The sequence below is a fragment of the Helianthus annuus genome, chromosome 6, assembly GCF_002127325.2.
Source record: "Helianthus annuus cultivar XRQ/B chromosome 6, HanXRQr2.0-SUNRISE, whole genome shotgun sequence".
Classification (NCBI taxonomy): Eukaryota; Viridiplantae; Streptophyta; class Magnoliopsida; order Asterales; family Asteraceae; genus Helianthus; species Helianthus annuus.
This window is the reverse complement of record NC_035438.2, coordinates 91,444,523-91,467,042: the sequence shown is the minus strand read 5'-3', so window position 1 is coordinate 91,467,042 and position 22,520 is coordinate 91,444,523.

The window sequence follows — 22,520 nt, the reverse complement described above, 5'->3', positions numbered from 1 at the left end:
TATTTGGGCTTGACCCCAGTTATTTGGGCTTGACCCCAGTTGTTTGGGCTTGACCCCAGTTGTTTGGGCTTGACCCTAGTTGTTTGGGCTTGACCCCAGGTTTTTGGGCTTGAACCCAGTTATTTGGGCCTGTCCCCAGTATCGCCAGTAGGCATGATGATCCTGGTACAGTTTATGGCAATGGGACCAGTACTCGCTTTAGGGGCTGACAATTTCATTGTACTGGCTGTATCCGGGATCCTACGTATAATGGTAGACGTACCATACATCCGTTCCTAAGGTTTCTAACGTTTTCACGTTAGCTAAGGTTTTGGCATTTTCATGTCACAAAGTTTGGATAGTCGCCAGTGAGGGCCATACTCCGGTTTACACAAGATCCTTTGGGCTTGTTCTCAGTTATCTTTTGGGCTTGTCCCCAGTTATCATTTGGGCTTATCCCCAGTATATTGGGCTTGTCCCCAGAATTGTTGGGCTTGTCCCCAGTTACTAACTTTTCTCTTATATTGGCTTAGTCCCAAGTTATATTCTATTTCAGGTTTTTGAAGCTAAACAAGCAAGGATCCTTGATCCTTACCTTCTACTAAGGTTTGTCTTTTAATTATGCTGATTATAATTGTTAAGGAGTTAGGATCCTAACTTGGATTCTCAGGTATGATCCTTGTTCATTTTGATTTTATCTATATAAGTGACCCTTATCCTTTGACAACAGAACTAATGATCCTTAAGTTGCATAACTTTTCTGAATTTGTCGACTATAGGATATTTGATCCTTGATCATATCCTAAAACTTTTAAAACATAATTTCTTCTATTTTTCTTCTTAATAAATTCAAACAAAATGTATAACAACAGTTGGAAAGTAAAGAATTCACAAGGATAACAACACGAAAAATAGCCAAAAAGTTGAAGTTTTATTTATTCACAAAGTTAAAACTCTTAAAGGTTGTCAAAATTGCCAACCCAAGCTTCTACCAGCAATACGTGGCCAGTCCACTTGGGTTGGCAGAGGGTGTCCATTGTTTAACAGGTCATAAGAGTGCAGGAAGTAAAAGTCGGCAGGATAACTGATGCGTGCCCAAGTGTGGAAGAGCGGGCCATCTTGTATTTGGAGGCCCAAGATCGCGTAACAAAAGGGGCTTCACTAAAATGGCTCTAACTTGGGCTACGGGGGTCCGTTTTGGGCGTGTGACCAGGCGAAACGAACGTGAGAACGAGCTCTATCTTGCTGCAAACGCTTATTTCTATTAGTTATGTCCATTTTTATGTTTTTTCAAGTATTTTGGGCATTTTGTTTTTGGGCTTATGTTCCTATTTATATGTTGCTCTAGTGAATTGAAAGATCAGACTTGAATTTTGAGAAAACTGAATTTTCACTTCAAATTCCATGCCCTTTGGGTTGAATTTTGGGGTTGGGGAAGAACTACATGGGTATTCGCAGAATCAACGTGTTTGATCTTCATTATCGTACTACGCACTACATCAATAACAAGTGGCTTCATCCCCCAAACAGAGGATCCATCCACCACCTATTATCCTACCTATTGTCCAAGGATCCATGATCCATAAACCTAAAAACTATTGTTCAAGTACAACCCGATATTGTTTCAAAACATCATAACCCAAAAAACTACCAAATTCTAAAAAATGGGCTTCGGCCGCGTCTAGATATATCCATCATCGCCCATTTCAGCAGCTCACACCTTGACCGCATCTCCACCAGCATCACCTCCAGCTTGATCCTTCCCGCTGCCACTTGCCTCGATTGCCAGGACCTCAGTAGCCTCCTCCTCATCCTCCAGCTCCGCCAATTTTGCCTTCCAGCCCTCCTTGTCCCAAGTGCTCCTGTCGAAGTCAGGATCCTCAGCTTCTTGGGCCATTTGCAGTTTTATCTTGTACATAGTGATGGCAGCAGAGACTTTAGCATCCTCTATGATCTCACGCTTTTCTTGGTCTGCATCAATTTGTGCCATGACCGCTTGCCTTTTTGCTACATTGAGACCTTTTTCAAGGGAGGAGATGGTGTGATCCTTGGCTTGGGAGATCTTCTGGAACTCCAAATGCTTTTGTTCAGTCTCTTCAATATAAGTGTCAAACAACGCTTGGATTTTGGCAAATTTCTGCAAAAGACAAAGTAAAGTTGAGATCTTGTGATCCTTAAGTGAGTAGGATACCTCAGAGAAATACTCCTCGAATTGATGGCGGATGAGGGACAGCCCGTCAAGGTCTTCAGCTTCAGTGGCCTTTCTTTTCTCCCCCCCTTTGGAGGTCACAGGCTTGGGGATTATTGTGCTCGGGCTAGCAGCAGCTTTCTTTTTTGCGGATCAGGGACCAACGTTGCTGAGATCACTAACACTGAAGCGAGAGGCAGACTTTGAGGATTTTCCAGCGCCTGTCAATTCTAAACAACAGATAAGTATTCTTGTTCTATTTTATTTAAAATATTTAACTACATATAAACATGGATACTTACTTGACATCGTGACAGAGCCTGAGGATACTTCTTTAGAATCCTTGGTGATTGTTTGGAATGATATTATCGCAGGATCAAGACTCCAAAAAGCAGTAATCCTTTCCTTCATTGCAGGTGATGGAATGAGGTGAGAGACAGAAACCGCTGCAAACAACAAAGAAGAAATCAGTTATCCTTATAGGACCAAGGTTATCCTATGATCCTTCTTCAAGGATCCTTTATCCTACCATGGGTGGCCCATTCTCTAGGAAGATCCTTCCTGTCACACCCCCAAAATCCACACGCGGAGTATCACCGCCTGGGAGCGTGACTGACCAGGATCAAGCCACCAATCATATTGAACATGTAAATAATATTAAGTAAAGTAAATGTAAACCATCCATTCAATACAATAGGTGTTCAAAACATAACCATAGTTTTAAAGTGTAGCGGAAGCATAGTAAATAAACCAACAATAGTTAATAGTTTTAAATGACATAATAGTTTCCACGTAGAAACCACAATCCTTGCCCACAACGACCCGCTTCTCCAGTGCAAGCTCCAAGTACCTAACGATCTGCAAGGCATGTAACAGAATGATCAACAAACTAGTTGAGCGAGTTCACAGTAAGTAAATGCGTAATAGTAAGTAACGGGTGGCTCTACAGGGCCGATAGTAAGTTATACAAGTGGGGGCTTCCCATGTTAAGTGACCACTAGACTATTCGAATTATCCCTGTTCTTCGTCCGAGAACAGAAGCGCGTATAGCGTAATTGAAAATATGACCACGTAGGTGTTATCCCAACCTACGGAAGAAGTAAGAAATGCGTACACGTAGGTTTTACGTGCGTATCCTTTGTATCGAGGATAGTAATGGCATATGACCACGTAGGTGTTATCCAACCTACGGAACCACGTAGGTGTTATCCCAACCTACGGAACCGTCCTGACACCCGAGGACTATGATAGGTGATAGTCTAGGAAAAGCTTTTGTACGTTATTAGTCAATTGAAACCTTTAACCCATTCCCACGACCCGGGAATCCCATGCCTTAGTAGGAGTGTGAACTCACCTTGGTTTGCTCGGTATGCTAGGTTATGCACTCACAAGTAATTAATCACGTCCTATTGTATGCACGTATAACAAATCAGTTCATGTTCACAATGATACGCATGCAATTTAATGTTCACATAACGGTCAGTTTGCATATCGGCACAACACGTATTATTTCACACTTAATCATCAACTATCATTCGATTCACATTACCCATCCTTCGATACATTGCTCATCCTTCGGTCTAACAATTATCACAACTATCACAATTATGTTTCGACACGTCTTTCGATACACAGTTATCATCTTACGATTCATGGTTATCTTTCGACACATCAGCTATGTTTCGACATAGTTATCCTTCGACACACAGATTATGTTTCGGTCAACACACTATCTTTCGGTCAAAGCTATCCTTCGGTCAACACTACTGTGGTTCGAAGGACATGTATCTTTCGGTCACAACTATGTTTCGAATAACTAATATCTTTCGACAAATAACAGTTACGTTTACACAAAGTTTCCAAGTTTATCCGATTATCAATTAACACCAATTCAGTATTCAATTACTTCAGAATCGATCAAACAGGGAGTTTCATATTAAATCTCATGAACCCTAATTTAACCACATGAACAATAATAACACAATCGAACCGGCCCTAAATCACTATCATGCGATTCTATTAAAACAACATCATACAAATAATCCGGCCGATTAAGCAAATCTGATTATATGTCCGGCTGATCAATCAAACATGTTTGGCCGATTTGCTAGCCGATCAACAACAACATCTAAACAATCATGACAATTCAATCCAATTATATTTGCTAAACCTACCATATCCGATTCATAACAACATACAAGCAACATCATGAAATCAAAGCATCGTGAAATCAAAGCATCGTAACAACATCACACACTAACCGGAAATCTGGATTACGGAATGAAATCCTTCGAACAGGGAATGGGTCTGCTATGCCGTCACACACACACAATAGAACTAGGGTTTTTGAAACTAACCGTCGACTTACATACATTCACGTATTTAAATCGTTTCACAGGAATGGGCCAAGCCCATTAGAAAGACTGGGCCGAAAGATGTCGAAGGATAGAGTCCTTGGTCGAAGGATATGTTTCGAGATCCTTCGAACCGAAAGTTGATCCTTCGAATCGAAGGATATGTTTCGAGATCCTTCGAACTGTATGTCATGTTTCGTGATCTAGACTAAGTGTTTTAATAAAAATTCTAATATTATTTTCTACCACAGCAAGTAATCACATATAGGCAAAATGACAATACGTTTCATTAAAACACAACGCGTACAATTTCAAGTCCACAATTCAAACAACTAAACAGTCAAAGTCAACGCGCATTTAATGCGAAAGTGAAAGTCAGAAACTCGAGTTGTCACATTATCCCCAACTTAAAAGAAATTTCGTCCCGAAATTTGGTACGCACTCACTGAGGAAGCTAGGTAAGTTACATTGTTCACTGATTTTCCTGGGGTGTCACATCATCCCCCCGTTGATTTGGAATTTCGTCTCGAAATTCAGTAGTAGTAGCTTCAGCCTCAGAAGTGGATGCATTGGTTTCGAATAACTGGGGATACTTTTCTTTCATCTGGTCTTCGCGTTCCCAGGTATACTCTGGGCCACGCTGGGAGTTCCAACGAACTCGAACAAGAGGGATTCTCTTGTGTTTGAGGACCTTAACATCCCGGTCCGTGATTTCAACTGGTTCCTCGACGAACTGCAACCGCTCGTCGATAGTGAGTTCCTTAAAAGGAACTATAAGGGTCTCATCTGATAGGCATTTCTTCAGATTCGACACGTGAAATACATTGTGAACTGCACCGAGTTCAGCTGGTAGGTTTAATCTGTAGGCTACTTTGCCAATCTTTTCTAAGATTTCGAATGGTCCGACGTACCGCGGATTCAGTTTGCCTCGTTTACCAAATCGAACCACACCCTTCCAGGGTGAAACTTTCAATAAAACCCGGTCCCCGACCTCAAATTCCAATGGCTTTCTACGCTTGTCCGCGTAGGCTTTCTGACGGTCGCGTGCTGCTGCCATGCGTTGCCGTATCTGTGCTATCTTTTCTGTGGCGTCCACTACAATGTCTGGACCCGTAATTTGACTATCCCCCACCTCTGCCCAACAGAGAGGTGACCGGCATTTACGTCTGTACAATGCCTCGAATGGAGCGGCTTGAATGCTGGTATGATAGCTGTTATTGTATGAAAACTCTACTAAAGGGAGGTGTTTTTCCCAGCCGTTGCCGAAATCGATGACACACGCTCGAAGCATGTCTTCTAGAGTTTGGATAGTTCGCTCAGACTGCCCATCCGTCTGAGGATGATATGCTGTGCTCATGTCTAATCGTGAACCGAAGGATTTGTGCATCGCTTGCCATAGCTCTGACGTGAATCGTGCATCGCGATCCGAAATAATAGAGGTGGGCACTCCGTGCCTCGAAACAACTTCTTTCAAGTAGATGTCTGCTAAGGTAGAAAACTTATCCGTTTCTTTGATAGCCAAGAAGTGAGCAGACTTTGTAAGTCGATCAACGATCACCCAAATAGTGTCATTCCCACGCTGGGATCTAGGTAAGCCCGTAACGAAATCCATGGAAATTTCTTCCCATTTCCACTGTGGTATCTTAGGCTGCTGAAGTAGACCAGCTGGTTTCTGATATTCAACCTTGACTCTCGCACAGGTTAAGCATTTTCCAACGTACGTAGCGATGTGAGCCTTCATACTAGGCCACCAATAAGTAGTGCTGATGTCGTGGTACATTTTATCCGACCCTGGATGTACCGAATAGCGAGACTTGTGAGCTTCATCCATTACAAGTTCGCGTAAACCGCCATAAAGTGGGACCCAAATACGCCCCGTTACATAGTAGGCGCCGTCTTCCTTTTGTTCCATGCGTTGCCTTGAGCCGCGTAAGGCTTCAGCTTTGACGTTTTCGGGTTTCAGTGCTTCTAACTGAGCAGCTCGTATCTGTGCAGGAAGACTGGACTGAATAGTAAGCTGTAGCGCTCGCACGCGCTTAGGTAGAGTGTCTTTCCGACTGAGGGCATCAGCCACAACATTGGCCTTGCCTGGATGATACTTGATGGCGCATTCATAGTCGTTCAGAAGTTCAACCCATCTCCGTTGACGCATATTCAAATCCTTTTGCTTAAGAATATGCTCGAGACTCCTGTGATCGGTGTAAATCGTGCACTTGGTACCGTACAGGTAGTGTCGCCATATCTTAAGCGCGAAAACAACAGCTCCCAGCTCTAAATCGTGCGTCGTGTAGTTCCGTTCATGAACCTTGAGTTGCCGAGAAGCGTAGGCTATCACTTTATCACGTTGCATCAACACACATCCAAGACCCTGGATGGATGCATCACAGTATACCACGAAGTCATCTGTGCCCTCTGGCAATGAGAGGATAGGTGCGCTGCAAAGCCTATCCTTTAAGTACTGAAAAGCGGTCTCTTGCGTATTACCCCATCTGTAAACGACACCTTTCTGTGTTAGCATAGTAAGTGGTTGCGCGATCTTCGAGAAGTCTTTAATAAATCGCCTGTAGTAACCCGCCAAACCCAAGAATTGGCGTATTTCTGTCGGTGTACGTGGTGCTGGCCAGTTTCTGATCGAATCAACCTTGGATGGATCGACATGAATCCCATCCTTGTTCACCACATGGCCTAAGAAGTGGACTTCACGAAGCCAGAAGTCGCATTTTGAAAACTTTGCATACAGTTGTTCCTTTCGAAGAAGTTCCAAGATAAGACGTAAGTGCTGCTCGTGTTCCTCCTGACTCTTGGAGTAAATCAGAATGTCGTCGATGAAAACAATGACGAACTTGTCGAGATAGGGTTTGCACACCCTGTTCATAAGATCCATAAAGACTGCAGGCGCGTTCGTAAGCCCGAATGGCATGACAAGAAACTCGTAATGACCGTAGCGAGTTCTGAAAGCGGTTTTGGAGACGTCCTCATCCCGGACTCTCAGCTGATGATACCCTGACCTTAAATCAATCTTGGAATAGTAACACGACCCTTGCAACTGGTCGAATAGGTCATCTATGCGCGGAAGAGGATAACGGTTCTTCACCGTCACCTTATTGAGTTCACGGTAGTCGATGCACATCCTGAACGTACCGTCTTTCTTTTTCACAAATAATACTGGAGCTCCCCAAGGCGAAGAGCTTGGACGAATAAAGCCCTTTTCCAAGAGCTCTTGTAGCTGCTTCGACAGTTCTTCCAGTTCGGTTGGAGCTAAACGATACGGTGCGCGGGCTATTGGTGCTGCTCCAGGAGCTAACTCAATCTGAAACTCAACTTGACGATGAGGAGGTAAACCAGGTAAATCTTCAGGAAACACTTGAGGAAAATCACGCACAACTGGTATATCCTCCAGCTTCTTTTCCTTTGCTGACGCGTCAGTGACAAGTGCCAGAATGGCAGTATGTCCCTTCCGTAAACATTTCTGCGCCTTTAAGAAAGAGATGATGCCAACCACAGCACCACTCTTGTCACCTTGTACTTCGAGAGGTTCTTGACTGGAGCGAGGAATACGAATAACTTTTTCCTTGCATAAGATCTCCGCATGATGTTGGGATAACCAATCCATACCGATGACGACGTCGAAACTACCCAAAACTATGGGTATGAGATCAATCGAGAAAGTCTGACCCGCTAGAACAATACTACAACCCTTGACTACATGCGCGGCTTCTACACTCTTACCATTTGCTAGTTCTACGACGTGTTTGGTGTCTAGGGGTGTTGGTGTACGTTTTAATAATTTACTCATTTTCAATGACATATAACTTGCATCAGCACCCGAATCAAATAAGACAGTAACATAAATATCGTCGAGAAGAAACTTACCCATAACCACATTGGGATCATTCACTGCATCTCCTCGACCCAACACAAAAGCACGACCACGAGCTTCATTGCCGTTGTTGTTGTTGTTTCCCCCGTTGTTGTTGTTACCATTACCCTGATTGTTGTTAGGATTGTTGTTGTTCTGGTTCCTGTTTAGCTGAGGACAGTGTCTCTTGATGTGACCTTCAGCACCACAATTATAGCACCCCTTGTTGCCCTGTTGCCGATTCTGCTGTGCCGGTGGCTGTTGCTGCTCCTGATTCGCAGGACGAGGGCTTCTACAATCTTTGGCCTCGTGACCCATCTTGAGGCATCTTTGACAACGAACCTTATTACACTGGCCACTGTGATGTTTGTTGCAGGTGTTACACTTTGGAAGGTTTCCTCGATACCCTCCCTGTCTGTGGCTGCCTGAGGAGTGCTGACTTGGACTCTGGTAACTGTCTGTCTTTCGCTGTTGAGCTTGCGACTGCACTGAAGCTGATCCCTTGCTAGAATCCCCATCCCATTTTCTCTTACTTTCACTGGGAGTAGCAAGTGTAGTAGAAGCAGTAGCGGTAGCAGTAGCACTGATACGCTTAGGCAGTTTATTCTGTTCCACTGCCTGATCGGTGATGCGATGAGCGAGACGCTGGATTTCCTGGATGTTGTTGAGGTTAGCCGAGGTAACGTGGCTCTGTATTTCTGGTGCCAAACCTTTGAGATACAACTCAATACGCTTGTATGGAGGGTCCACCATAGTTGGACATAACACAGCCAACTCATTTGATCTCTTGGTGTAAGCTTCGATTTCCGAACCAACCATTTTCAAGTTATACAACTCGTCCTCCAACTTGTGAATGTCTTCTCTAGTGCAGTATTCCCTCTTGATCAGTTCTTTGAAATCATTCCAGGGTGTGGCGTTAGCAGCTGCCAACCCTAAGATCTGCACTTGTGCGTTCCACCAAGTGAGCGCAATCCCTTCAAGTGTGCCAGTGGCGAACTTCACCCTGCGAGCCTCAGGGCATTCACACATTTCGAAAACCGACTCGAGCTTTTCAAACCAGTGGAGAAGTCCAACTGCTCCCTCCGTGCCACTGAACGAGCTAGGACGACAATCCATGAAATTCTTGAAGGTGCACCCAGGTTGTTGCTGAGCGGGTTGACCTATTGTGTACGAATAGGGCAAAGTTAAGTACGAGAATTAATGTAGGATCTAAAGATCCTAGTGTCTATACTGCAGGGTATACTACCTGCTTGGGCGGCTGCAACTGCCGCAGCAACGAGAGCCTCTAGCTGGGCTTGAGTCATGGTAATTCGTGCGGCCATTGATCTTCACATCAAAGGTAACATAAGTGAGAAAGGTTCGCGAATAGTGCGATGACAGAAGAGTGTAAGCACATAAGTATTCTCATGCAATGACAAGTTGTGAGCAAGGTAATGTAAGCATACTACGAGCAAAGTTCTATGCAAATTCTAGCAATGTAGGCAATAAACATAAACCTTATTACCTAGGAAGTTGAGCCTTGCACGTGGAGCGAAGCGTCGTTGTGGATCGTTGAGAGCACTGTTCTGGTTATAGTCTGGTTTTAATAAAAACGTTTTTCCATATTAAAGCCAAGTTCTCTATAACCAATGGCTCTGATACCAATCTGTCACACCCCCAAAATCCACACGCGGAGTATCACCGCCTGGGAGCGTGACTGACCAGGATCAAGCCACCAATCATATTGAACATGTAAATAATATTAAGTAAAGTAAATGTAAACCATCCATTCAATACAATAGGTGTTCAAAACATAACCATAGTTTTAAAGTGTAGCGGAAGCATAGTAAATAAACCAACAATAGTTAATAGTTTTAAATGACATAATAGTTTCCACGTAGAAACCACAATCCTTGCCCACAACGACCCGCTTCTCCAGTGCAAGCTCCAAGTACCTAACGATCTGCAAGGCATGTAACAGAATGATCAACAAACTAGTTGAGCGAGTTCACAGTAAGTAAATGCGTAATAGTAAGTAACGGGTGGCTCTACAGGGCCGATAGTAAGTTATACAAGTGGGGGCTTCCCATGTTAAGTGACCACTAGACTATTCGAATTATCCCTGTTCTTCGTCCGAGAACAGAAGCGCGTATAGCGTAATTGAAAATATGACCACGTAGGTGTTATCCCAACCTACGGAAGAAGTAAGAAATGCGTACACGTAGGTTTTACGTGCGTATCCTTTGTATCGAGGATAGTAATGGCATATGACCACGTAGGTGTTATCCAACCTACGGAACCACGTAGGTGTTATCCCAACCTACGGAACCGTCCTGACACCCGAGGACTATGATAGGTGATAGTCTAGGAAAAGCTTTTGTACGTTATTAGTCAATTGAAACCTTTAACCCATTCCCACGACCCGGGAATCCCATGCCTTAGTAGGAGTGTGAACTCACCTTGGTTTGCTCGGTATGCTAGGTTATGCACTCACAAGTAATTAATCACGTCCTATTGTATGCACGTATAACAAATCAGTTCATGTTCACAATGATACGCATGCAATTTAATGTTCACATAACGGTCAGTTTGCATATCGGCACAACACGTATTATTTCACACTTAATCATCAACTATCATTCGATTCACATTACCCATCCTTCGATACATTGCTCATCCTTCGGTCTAACAATTATCACAACTATCACAATTATGTTTCGACACGTCTTTCGATACACAGTTATCATCTTACGATTCATGGTTATCTTTCGACACATCAGCTATGTTTCGACATAGTTATCCTTCGACACACAGATTATGTTTCGGTCAACACACTATCTTTCGGTCAAAGCTATCCTTCGGTCAACACTACTGTGGTTCGAAGGACATGTATCTTTCGGTCACAACTATGTTTCGAATAACTAATATCTTTCGACAAATAACAGTTACGTTTACACAAAGTTTCCAAGTTTATCCGATTATCAATTAACACCAATTCAGTATTCAATTACTTCAGAATCGATCAAACAGGGAGTTTCATATTAAATCTCATGAACCCTAATTTAACCACATGAACAATAATAACACAATCGAACCGGCCCTAAATCACTATCATGCGATTCTATTAAAACAACATCATACAAATAATCCGGCCGATTAAGCAAATCTGATTATATGTCCGGCTGATCAATCAAACATGTTTGGCCGATTTGCTAGCCGATCAACAACAACATCTAAACAATCATGACAATTCAATCCAATTATATTTGCTAAACCTACCATATCCGATTCATAACAACATACAAGCAACATCATGAAATCAAAGCATCGTGAAATCAAAGCATCGTAACAACATCACACACTAACCGGAAATCTGGATTACGGAATGAAATCCTTCGAACAGGGAATGGGTCTGCTATGCCGTCACACACACACAATAGAACTAGGGTTTTTGAAACTAACCGTCGACTTACATGCATTCACGTATTTAAATCGTTTCACAGGAATGGGCCAAGCCCATTAGAAAGACTGGGCCGAAAGATGTCGAAGGATAGAGTCCTTGGTCGAAGGATATGTTTCGAGATCCTTCGAACCGAAAGTTGATCCTTCGAATCGAAGGATATGTTTCGAGATCCTTCGAACTGTATGTCATGTTTCGTGATCTAGACTAAGTGTTTTAATAAAAATTCTAATATTATTTTCTACCACAGCAAGTAATCACATATAGGCAAAATGACAATACGTTTCATTAAAACACAACGCGTACAATTTCAAGTCCACAATTCAAACAACTAAACAGTCAAAGTCAACGCGCATTTAATGCGAAAGTGAAAGTCAGAAACTCGAGTTGTCACACTTCCCATCTGGGATGGAATCCCTCCTGACAAATAAGAATCGCTTCTTCCAGTTGGTATCATTTTTGGTAGTTTTCAAAATTGGATGAGGTTCGCCAGGCTTATGTTTGAATAAAAATCGGTGTGAACCATGGCTCACAAGCTTGTATAGTTCAGCAAATTCGGACATCCCTAGTTCTATGCCCTCCTGCTCTATGATCCTTTCAAAGGTGTGCAGAACCCTCCAAATCATAGGCATTGCCTGGACATAGGAGATGCCAGTAAGAGAAAAGAAAGACTGGGTAAAGGCAGGAAAAGGATAGGAGTATCCTATCATAAAGGGGGTGACTGGAAAGGTAACCCAGGTCTCAGAAACAAAGTCGCTTAATGCGGTGGGATCAAAACGTTTGAAAACAGAGTCCGCCGGAAAGCAATGGCGAATCCTGTCGATTTCGGGATCGGTAAAGCAGCATCGTTCCTTCGGGGAGTCCTTGATGATCCCCTGGTTTTTCAACGAATCTTCTTTATGATGATCCTTAGCAGGGGATGATCGTAGCTTCATTGTGGTTACGAGAAAAGAAGGAACAGAGTAGGAATGAGAAGAGAAAAGGAGAGGAAGAAGTACCTGTTTGATCTTCGGATGAGGATTTAAAGGATATAACGCACGAATTTAAATGCTCCTCAACCCTTATCTCTAACTTGAATTCATAATCATGATTTTGCAGGGATGTCATTTCAGGTGACGTAGGATCTCTAACGGATAGTTCTATCCTAACGGCTATATATCCGTTAGTTTGTTACGGATGGGATCAAGAAAATACAACTCGGCAATTTACATTTCACTCCTTATATTTTGGGGGCAATTGTTAGGGGAGGATTTTATAATCCTAAGGATCATGGATCCTCAAGTGCTGCCGGGATCAAGGATCCTTAATTCTGTTTGAATTAGTGATCCTCAGGGAGTATTGCAGGATCAGGATTTTGGATCATTATTGTCATCCTCACACTAATGGTTGTCTATTTCGAATTTGATGTTGTTTTGCAGGAGCTAAAGAATGGACCAAGTCTTACCGAAGTTCCTGGAGCATATTCCCTTAATATTCCACACATGCTAAACTCTCATGAACGTTATGGAGATCGAGGGAGCTCGCGTAATTGTCGGATTGTTTGTTAATGTAGTTATTTCTAATTTAAAATGGGGATAACAAGCTTGATTAGAACACTTTTTGCTATATTCGGCATACACACACACACACTCGTAACTGCTCTTAGTTGGCTCTCGAACATTACTTGGCGATTTCACACATATTTTTGCACATTACACACTAGTGATCCCTGTAACAAGCTTGTTATCATCCCGAGTTGTAATCTTTTATTGTTTAATCTTAGTTGGTGATCGGTAGTTTCCATCACCCAAGGTTTTTTATGTCGGAGATCAACTCTTGATCCAGGGCTTTTTCCTCGTATAAATCCTTGTGTCATTTCTTCATTACATTTGATCGTTATCCTTAGCATTGTTCATTGATTCAAGCATCACACCTCACAACGAAAGATTTGGTTGCATTATCTTTGCTTGATTTTTGACCAAAATAGTAGGATAGAGGATCCTTATAGAAGGATCATAGGATACCCTTGTTTCTGCTGAGGATTACTGACATCTTTTTCTTTTTGTTATTTTGCAGCTATCTCTGTCTCTCATATTATTTCATCACCTGCAACAAAGGAAAGGATCGCCGCTTTCTGGAATATTGATCCTGCAATAAGATCCTTCCAAGCAATCACCAAGGATTCTCAAGAAGTATCCTCAGGCTCAGTCACGATGTCAAGCAAGTATCCATGTTTGTTTGTAATTAAATGCTTAGATGAAAATGAAACAAGAATACTTATCTGATATTTTGGATTGACAGGCGCTGGAAAATCCTCAAAGTCAGCCTCCCGCTTCAGTGTTAGTGACCTTAGCAATGTTGGTCCTTGATCCGCAAAGAAGAAAGCTGCTGCTAGCCCCATCACCATAGTCGCCAAGCCTGTCACCTCCAAAGGGGGAAAGAAGAGGAAGGCCTCTGAGGCTGACAATCTTGAAGGGTTGCCTCTCATCCATCACCAATTCCAGGAATACTTTGCTGATGTAAGGATCACTGACCCTGACTGATGATCCTGCCTGCTTGAGAATTAAGGATCCTGAACTTTACCTTGTCTTTTCTTGCAGAAATTTGCTGAGGTCGAAATGCTGTTTGATGACTATACTGAAGAAACTGAGCAAAAGCATCTAGAGTTCCAGAAGATCTCCCAAGCCAAGGATCACACCATCTCCTCCCTTGAAAAAGATCTCAATGTGGCGAAAAGGCAAGCGGTCATGGCACAAATTGATGCAGATCAAGAGAAGCGCGAGATCCTGGAGGATGCCAAAGTCTCTGCTGCCATCACCATGTACAAAATCAAGCTGCAAATGGCTCAGGAGGCTGAGGATCCTAACTTCGACAGGACCACTTGGGACAAGGAGAGCTGGAAGGCAAAATTGGCTGAGCTAGAGGATGAGGAGGAGGCTACGGAGGTTCTGGTGATTGAGGCGAGTGGCAGCGGGAAAGATCAAGCTGGTGGTGATGCTGGTGGTGATGCGGCCAAGGTGTGAGCTGCTGAAATGGGCGATGATGGATATTTCTAGACGCGGTCGAAGCCCATTTTTTAGGATTTGGTAGTGGTTTTTTGGTTATGATGTCTTAAACAATGATGGTCTGTAATAACTAAACAATAGCTATTAGGGTTGAGGATCAAGGATCCTTTGAACAATAGGTAGGATAATAGGTGGTGGAGGGATCCTCTGTTTGGGGGATGAAGCCAATTGTTATCCTTCCGCCTTTATTTCCTGCACTTAAACCTTATCAAACATGGACACCCTTTGCCAACCCAAGTGGACGGGCCACGTATTGCTGGTAGAAGCTTGGGTTGGCAATTTTGACAACCTTTAAGGGTTTAATATTTTGTGAATAAATAAAATTTTAACTTTTTTTTGGCTATTTCCCGTGGTGTTATCCTTGTGAATTATTTACTTTCCAACTGTTGTTATATATTTTGTTTGAATTTATTAAGTGTTTTGGTCAAAAATCACACAAAGGATAATGCAACCAAACTCTATGTAAACGGGGTATGATGCTTGGTTTGTTGAAAAAGTAAAGGATCACTTTCACTATGAAATATGCAAAGACACAATGATTTATACGAGGAAAAAGCCCTTGATCAATGTATGATCTCCGGCATAAAAAACCTCGGGTGATGGCAACTACCGATCACCAAACTTTTATATAAGAAAAATAGTTACAACTTCGGATGATAATGAGCTGGGTACAAGGATCACTATAGTTTCGAGTGTCTAAGCGTGTGAGAATTGTGTTGTGTGTTCTTCCGAATGGGGAAGAGTGTTATATATACAAGTGTAGGTGACCTATTTTAGGTAAAAAGACTAATAATCAGCTCATTACCCCTTTAGAAACAAAAGTAAATCTAGCCTAAATTATCGCCCTTAAATCATGCCAAGTTTCCATATCCTTCACAACGTCCATCTCCGATTAAGCACATGCTATAGTTGTAAAGACGCGTCCTGTGATTGTGATGCTTAAGAGCGGATCCTGCTAGATGTCCTGCAAAACAACATTAAATTCAACGAAAGCAACTGTTAGCATGAGGATCCTATGATAGTCCGTGATCCTGATCCTGGAACTCTGCTGAGGATCACTATCTGCCAAAGAAACAAGGATCACTGGTTAGGATCACACGTGAGGATCATGTATTGTAAAAATCCAGCCCTAACAATTGCCCCCAAAATATAAGGAGTTTATTGTAAATTAATGAGTTATATTTTGTTCTGATCTTATCTTCAACGGACAACTCGGATAACTAGCCGTTATAACCGGACTAGCCGTTGCGATCATTACGTCACTGAAGTGACATCCCTGCAAATCATGATTATAAATAGGAGATAGGGTAAGGATCGATTTGTTATTTAAATTCAGGATATACTCCACCGAAGATTGATCAGGTATTCTCTTCCTTTCTTTCTTCCTTTTCCTGCTTTGTTTTAGAAACATACTTGTTAGAGTAACAAGAGTTGAGCAAATCATGTTTAATAAATTTAGGATATGATCCTAGATCAAATATCCTGACACTGAAAATTTCTGAAGCAATCAATTTCAAGGATCATAGGTTTAGTTGTCAAAGTGTAAGGGTTGTTTAGCATAATCAAAATAGTCAAGGATCATACCTGAGGATCCAAGTTAGGATCCTAACCTTTAATCAAGATAACCGTAGGTGAGATTTTAATGGATAATAAGGATTAAGGATCCTTATGTGTTTAACTTTAAAAACCTGAAAAATGAAACATAACTTGGGACTAAGCCAATGTAAAAGATAAGTTAGTAGCTGGGGACATGCCCAAAGGATAACTGGGGATGATCCCAAAGGATCACTGGGGACAAGCCCAAAGGATAACTGGGGACAAGCCCAAAGGATAACTGGGGACAAGCCCAAAGGATCGTATGTAAACTGGAGTATGGCCCTTACTGGCGACTATCCAAACTTAGTGACATGAAAATGTCAAAACCTTAGCTAACGTGAAAACGTTAGAAACCTTAGGAACGGATGTATGGTACGTCTACCATTATACGGAGGATCCTGGGTATAGCCAGTACGATGAGGTTGTCAGCCCCGGAAGTGGGTACTGGTCCCAAAGACGTGAACTATATCAGGATCATCGTGCGCTGCTGGCGGAAACTGGGGATAATCCCAAGGATAACTGGGGTTGAACCCAAGGATCTGTGGTGCTTTCGAAGAGCTTTAACGATATGCTGAAGATACCTGAACTATCATAACTCAAATGGTTCGTGAGAAGAGGATGAAGGATACATGATCCTTATCCTTAGGTAAAAAGTAAGGAAATGTAATAGTTTTAAGATTAGGATATTACCAGAGTAAGGATCACTGACATCACCGGGATCCTTCGAGGATACTTCAGTGTAAGGATTATATGCTTGAAGGATCATGTTCACATAAAGTATCTCTTTAAGTGAACAGCATTCCAGGCTCGTGGTAACAAGTTTCCTTCCATAGTTAGCAATCTGTATGCCCCCTTTCCTGCTTCAGCTTCAATCAAGTAAGGGCCTTCCCATTTTGGTGCTAACTTCCCATCAGCAGGATTGATAGTGTTTTGGAATGCTTTTCTCAACACCATATCTCCGACTTGGAACTTCCTTATCCTAACATTTTTGTTGTAAGCACCAGCCATTCTTTGTTGGTAGCTTGTCATTCTTATCCTAGCCAGATCCCTGATTTCCTCAATAGTATCCAAATCCTGAGCCAGGATTGTAGCATTCTCTTCAGGATCACGAGCACTTGTTCTAGCAGTTGGGATCACCATCTCTTTTGGGATCACTGCTTCTGCCCCAAATACTAAAGAGAAAGGTGTTTGACCAGTGGCATTCTTGGGAGTTGTCCTATCAGCCCATAGCACATAAGGTAACTCCTCTGCCCATTTTCCCTTCTTGGATCCTAGCTTCTTCTTCAGATTGTTGATGATGATCTTGTTGGATGATTCTGCTTGGCCATTGGCTTGTGGATGAACTGGTGTTGATGTTATCATCTTAATTCCCCAACTGTCACAAAAGTTAGTGGTTCTGCTTCCAATGAATTGGGAACCATTATCACATACAATTTCAGAGGGAATGCCAAATCTAGTTATAATGTTTCTTTTGATAAAGGATATAACTTCTTTTTCTCTGACTTGAGCAAAGGCTTCAGCTTCTATCCACTTAGAGAAGTAGTCAGTCATGGCAAGCATAAATACTTTTCCACCAGGTGCTTTAGGGAGCTTGCCAACTATATCCATCCCCCATCTCATGAATGGCCAAGAGGATGGTATAGGGTGTAGCAGTTCAGCTGGTTGATGAAGGATATTGCTGTGTCTTTGACAAGGATCACATTTCCTAGCATATTCTATAGCATCCCTTTTCATGGTTGGCCAGTAGTATCCTGTTCTAAGGATCCTTGAGAACAATGCCCTGCCCCCAGTGTGGTTTCCACAATCTCCTTCATGGAAGTCTCTCAACACTTCTTTAATTTCAGGATCCTCGATACATCTTAAATATGGTCCTGCAAGAGATCGTTTATATAGCACATTATTTAGGATTGTGAATTGAGATACCTTAATCCTGAAAGCTCTAGGATTTTCTCTCGTCGGAATCTCCCCGTATTGCAAGTATCTCATGATTGGTGAGATCCATGATCCTGCATAAGATTGAGCTTCTTCACTAGGGATTACTGCAGTATCCTCTTCTATTTCCATGGCCACCTGATTTTCAATAGCAGGAGCCAGGATATGGATGATAGGGATACTTATATCTTCTGGAATCTTTAAGGATGATCCTAGGTTGGCCAATGCATCAGCTTCCGTGTTATCCTCCCTTGGTACCTGTGTTAAGCTGAAAGAGACAAAAGAGAGTGCCAATTCTTTGACTATCTCTAAATATTTGGTTAGTTTTTCACCTTTAACAGCATAGGATCCGTTAAAGTGATTGGTGATCAATAATGAGTCTACATATACTTTAAGATATTTCACCCCCATATCCTTAGCAATTTGCAAGCCAGCAATTAAGGCTTCATATTCAGCCTCATTGTTAGTTGCTTGGAACTCACAGGCTATGGAGTGGGGTATTATGTCCCACTGTGGCGATTTTAGTAGTATCCCGAGCCCTGTGACCTTGACATTTGAGGATCCATCAGTGTGTAGTATCCAAGGATCCTTGGTCTCATCCAGCTGTTGAACCTCCAATTCTGCTTCTTTTTGTAGATCAGTACTGAAATCAGCCACAAAGTCAGCTAGTGCTTGGGATTTAATGGCTGTTCTTGGCTCATATCTTATATCATGGGCAGTAAGCTTTACTGCCCACTTAGCCATTCTTCCTGACATCTCTGGTTTCCTGGGGACATTCTTAATTGGAAAGTTAGTTCTAACAACAATAGTATGGGTTTCAAAATAATGCCTTAGCTTAGTTGATGCCATGATTAATGCAAGAATAAGTTTTTCGAGGTGTGAGTACCTGGATTCGGCATCAAGTAAACTCTTACTTACATAGTAGATAGGATATTGTGTACCTTCATGATCCTTAACAAGGACAGCACTTACAGCGGTTGAGGATACCGCCAAATATAAGGATAGCACATCTCCTTTTTCGGGCTTTGATAATGCTGGTGCTGAGGACATATATTCTTTAAGGGCTTGTAAAGCATTCTCATGTTTCTCAGTCCATTCAAACTTCTTGTTCTTCCTTAGGATATCGTAAAATTCTTTACATTTTTCTGAGGATTTTGATATGAACCTGTTCAGAGCTGCTATCCTGCCTGTTAGCCTTTGCACATCCTTAGCATTGGCAGGGGACTTGATGTTCACTAGTGCTTTAATTTGCTCCGGACTTGCCTCAATGCCCCTCTGAGTTACCATATATCCTAGGAATTTACCTGCCTTAACACCAAAGTGGCATTTTGAAGGATTAAGCTTCATGTTATAATTATCAAGGATATCAAATGCTTCTTCCAAATCCCTTAGGTGATCCTCAGCTTTCTTTGATTTGACTACCATATCATCTATGTATACTTCCATAGTTCGTCCAATTTGATCTTTGAACATCATATTCACCAGCCTTTGATATGTTGCACCCGCATTTCTTAATCCAAAAGGCATGGCAATATAGCAATACAAACCTGTTGGGGTCATAAAGGCTGTATCCTCTTGGTCAGATGGTTCCATCTGAATTTGTTGGAATCCAGATGATGCATCCATAAAGGTCAACAGTTCATGTCCCGCCGTTGCATCCACCATGGAGTCAATGTGGGGTAATGGGAAAGGATCCTTGGGACATGCCTTATTCAGATCGGTGAATTCGACACATACCCTCCACTTTCCATTTTTCTTTTGGACAACAACCACATTGGCTAGCCATTTTGGATATTTTACCTCTCTGATCATACCTGCTCGAAGTAGTCTCTCTACTTCTTCTTGGATAATGGCATTCCTTTCTGGTGCAAACTTCCTCCTTTTTTGATGGATTGGTTTTATAGACCTGTCAATGCCAAGTTTATGAGTTATGATATCCTTAGATATACCTGTCATATCTTCGTGCTTCCATGCAAAGGTAGACTTTCTTCTTTTGAGGAAGGATATCATATCTTCTTTCATCTTGCCAAGGATCCCTGATCCGATATAGATTTTTGATTCAGGATCACTAGGATCCAAGAGGATTTCATCCACATCTTGTTCCCTTGCCTCCAAGACATTCCTCGGAGGATACTGTAATTGCTATTGCTCCCTTGGCTTCGAGGTTGGCTTCATGGATGAGGTATAACAATCCTTAGCCTTCTGCTGATCACTGTCGATATTGATTATTCCCCATGGGCTAGGGAGCTTCACACATTGATGGTAGGTGGATGGGACTGCTTTCATATCATGTATCCAAGGCCTGCCAAGGATAACATTGCAACAAGATAAACAGTCAATAACACAAAATTTCTGATAATTATGTAATCCTTCCACGTAGATTGGGAGTTTGATGTCCCCCAGAGTTTTATTCGTTTCTCCACTGAACCCTACAAGCACAGAGGATCTTGGTGTGATGTCTGATTCTGAGATACCCATTTTCTTCAGAACATCAAGCTGGATAATGTTCACTGAGCTTCCTCCATCGATAAGGATCCTGCGGACAAAATGGTTAGAGATAAAGAGAGTAATAACTAAACTATCATGATGAGGATCCTGAATGTTAATGCGATCATCCTCATCAAACGTTATCATCTTCCCTTCTGAGACACTTGATGTTCTAATAGGTCTTTCTCCATTATCCATTTTTGATTCCTTTGCATGCCTTTTGGCCGCCGAGAAGGATGTACCACAGATGTCTGATCCTCCGGAAATAAAGTTGATCACTTGTGCATTTGCCGGAGGTGCTGGAGCCTTTTCAGGGATCCTTTCAGGATCCTGAGTCCTTTGCTTTTTTCTTCCCAACAATTCTTTTAGGTGCCCCTTGCTTAACAGATATCCAATTTCTTTTCTTAAAGCTATGCATTCTTCAGTTAGATGCCCGAAATCCTCATGGTAGGCACACCATTTTGACTTGTCTTTAGTCCCGGATGGTTTATCATTCTTCCTGGGCCACCTAGCTTTTTCTCCTAAATTCTGCATTGCAAGGATTAGTTCATGATTATCAACGGAAAAACAATATTCTGAGATTGGAGGATAATCTTCATCGTCCTCTTCTTGGTCAACAGCATGCACATTCTGGTTGTCATTTCTATGGTAGGACTTGAACTTATCGCTCTTGAAGGAGGATCCTTGCTTCTCCTGTTTTGAGGATCCTACTTGTCTCTCCTGGATCCTCTTGTCATCCTCTAGCCGGATGAACCTGAGTGCCCGAGTTCTTACTTCATCTAGGTTCCTGCATGGTGTCATAACAAGATCATCATAGAACAATGAATCCTTAAGCAGTCCCATTTTGAAGGCTTCAACAGCCGTAGCCATATCCAAGTTGGGAATGTCCAAGGATTCTTTACTGAATTTAGTTATATAATCCCTTAATGATTCATTATGACTTTGAGTTACCCTATATAAATCACTAGTTAATCTTTCAAATTTTCTACTACAAGAGAATTGGTTATTGAATAAATTAACTAAATTAGCAAATGAAGTAATAGAGTAAGGGGGAAGACTTAGCAGCCATTTAAGAGCTGATCCAGTAAGAGTGGATCCAAATCCTTTACATAGGCATGCTTCCTTCAACTTTTCTGGGATAGGATTGATCTCCATCCTCTCCCTGTATTGTGCTACGTGTTCCTCTGGATCCGTTGTACCATCATACAGCTTCATAGTAGGGATATGGAACCTTTTGGGTACCTCTGCATCACAAATTGGTGGTGCAAAGCGAGATACCTTATGGCTTCCATCTGCAATCTCTGGGATAGGCTTGACTACCCCTGGAACACTTGAGATCATATCTTTTAGCTTCTGCAACTCCCTGGCCATAGCATGATTGATACCTGTATCCTGCATGAATCCATGGTTAGTGGTAAGATAATTATTTAAAGTGTTACCTCCCATTGAGTTCAAGTTCGTGAATCCATATTGCTGGGATTCTGGGATAATGGAGGGACCAGTGGAAGGAATGGTCTGCATTGGAATGAAGTCCCCTTGATGGACATCTAGACTTCCTGTTTGCAAACTTTTTAGGGATCCTGGCATCTGGAAGGATCCTGGTATCTGGGATGATCCTGGAACGAAGGAGGATCCTTGAACC